This window comes from Lepisosteus platostomus, chromosome 8 (assembly GCF_059453375.1).
Source record: "Lepisosteus platostomus isolate fLepPlt1 chromosome 8, fLepPlt1.hap1, whole genome shotgun sequence".
In the NCBI taxonomy this organism is placed as follows: domain Eukaryota; kingdom Metazoa; phylum Chordata; class Actinopteri; order Semionotiformes; family Lepisosteidae; genus Lepisosteus; species Lepisosteus platostomus.
In genome coordinates this window covers 11,203,006-11,205,895 of record NC_142618.1, presented here as the reverse complement: position 1 = coordinate 11,205,895, position 2,890 = coordinate 11,203,006, and positions in this window count along the sequence as shown.

Below are 2,890 nucleotides of genomic sequence, written 5' to 3'. Positions count from 1 at the left end.
TAACTAATTTTCCATTTTGCAAAAAACTACAACAACAATTGACAAATTTCATTGATCTGCACAAGGTGATCACAACACGTGTGTAACTGCCTGAAAACCTTTGTGGAGAGGAAGCTAAACAAGAAAGTGTAAGCAGGCAGGAGAAAAAAACACTTCCATCACACTGCGACCACTTTGTATCTACAGTAAGTATACCTTACTATCCCAATAATAACATGAGCACTTGCACCTGGATCATTAGCAAGATCTGTGCTGGGTTGCCATTTACAATTCAGAACATACACTGAGTGTTTCACATAACTAATAGAAAGCTTTGGCTTTCTGCTACAATCATTTCAATCAACAGTACTAGTTTTGCAATTGCTTGTCAGTGTTGCTTGGATGGACGTACTTTTAATGTGATATATATCATCATAGTTCTTTAAGAGGGTGTTGCTCTTTCAGATTTCTTGACAACAAGTCATAGTTCTGTATAAATCAACTGATGATTCTTCAGTGCATTTCAGTTTTACACGAGGTGGGATTCTGTCATGTCATTTGCATTTCATACCTAGTTTATTTGTTCCATAACTATGCTCTATTCTAGATTCTAACACACATATACTGTATACTGTATATATATGAAACATCATTCAAGATTATGGTGTTTTTAAAAGCAAGCAGAATTATAAATTATGTGTCATAGTTTCACATCCCATCATATATGTGTTTAAATCCCCAATTTAAACTAAAACCTTTATTTTGAGAGATTTTAACAATCACCTAAGGAATGATTCCCGATGGGATCATTTGCACTGTAGTGTTAACAGATATAAAGGCTGATTAAAAATCAGTGATTTACTGAATGAAAGTAAAATTTTACACGATGGTAAAATATGTGTTATTGACAAGATTTAGTGGTGAAGGTTGTTTTTATTCTTCAGCACTTTCTTCAAAGTGAGAATATTGTTTTGTGCTTGATGGCTTTTTCATATTCAGCAGTGTGTGTTTAACTTTACAACTAAGATCCTCTGGGGAACAAATTACACAAGATGAATGTTGATAAAGTTTTATCTCCATAATTTGGAAATGCCAATGACAAGGAAAATGACCAAAGAGCTCAAAAACATACTTAAACACAGTAGAAACACAACTTGAGCTTCAAAACAACATCAGAAAGGATAAAGCTAGATTTGCGCTATTTGGATTTGGCTTTCACATAATTTTTAACACCTTTCTAATGTTAACTTTCAAAAGTCACATATCTGAACACCTTATGTGCTATATGTTCCAGCATTTAAAAGTGTAAATAAGCCACATTTCATTTTTGGTGGTGGTTGACATTAACGTTCATGACTGCCTTACTCAGGTGCCAGATTGTGTTGAAATCTGTCAACACAGCAGGCCAGTACATGAAACCAATTCCAGATATTGGCAGAAGATTACATTAAATCATTAAGGGACTACACTGACGCGTGTGTTGCTGTGACAACACTTTTCTCACTTCATACTCAGGAAGAAGAGAGAAACTTTCAAAATATCATAGTCAAATTATATTATTTGTCATCCCTTTGGTTTTTTAATGAGGAGCGTGGTGAAAGGTATAAGGAAATGCAAAAATCTATACATCTATGCATGACTTCATAGAACATGTAGTAAAAAATAACTTTTTGTTGACTTCCACTGAAAGGAGTTAGCATGAGCTAAGTGGTGGAAAAAGTGCAACTGTGGAGACTGAAGGAAAAATTAAACCAATCACAATGGTCATACCTTTGCTTTGAGAAACTGCTTTGAGAAACTGCTGTACCAAATTTTCCTGTACAGATAAATCTGAGGGTTGTTTTTTTTAAAGACCTTTGGAACTCCAACACTGGGCATTATAAGGAGGAATGCAGATGAAGCATTTTATCTGCATTGAACTGTACCAGGTGGTTAACATTGTTGCCTCTCAGCACTGGGGCTCTGGGTTCAGTTCCAGACCTGGGGTGCTATCTGCATGGAATCTGATGTTCTCTCAATATTCGTGTGGGTTTCCTCTAGGTGCTTCGGTTTCCTCCCATAGTCCAACTACACAATAATAGGTTAATTGGCTTCTGGGAACATTGGCCCTGGTGTGTGTGTCTGTGTATGTCCTGTGGACTGCCATTCCATCCTCTTGTATCGCACCTTGGACCCATTGCTTGCTGGGATAGACTCCGGCTCCCCTGGGAGAAAATGGATGGATGGATGAATTGTACCAGCTGTCGGATTTGGTGGTGGGTGTAGGATGTTATCTCACTGTCTGCTACTAACTTAAGTAGAAGAATAGAACAAGACTGGTTGTGCAACCTTATGCATCTTGTGACAAACATGTCCCAAGAGGTCTTAGCTGTCACTGCCGCAAATAAAAAGCTACTAAATATTGACAAGACAACTTTTAAAGTATTGTGCAAACCACAGTCGATTTTCCAAATGCTTTCTTTCATACATGACCAGCTTTTCCTGGACTTTTTTTCCTTTCAGCTTTGACAGCAATCCAGGTATGTTCTAAAATCCTAGTTTCAAAGAAACGTCAATGATACAGTTTGGTCATTTATTTGCCCAAACGTTGTTACCAGAAACCTAATGGATCATTGAAAGGCTGAAATGCCATACTGTGGTCATATCTGATAACCCGTAGAAAGAAAAGACAACTAATACAGAGGTCACAAGGCTCATAATGTCTTCAATGTATGCCATGGTGGTTATATTTGTTTAGTAGCCAAGAAATAAAACGACTTCTCATATGCTGGTTACCTAAAACACAAGTAAAAGAGGACAAAAAGTTCAGCTGGTGACCTACTGTATAAGAAAATCTAAAAATGGGAGTGTTTGGGAAGAGTGAGTACAAAATTAGAAAACACGCAACAAAAAATAACAGTGGGCCATGTCG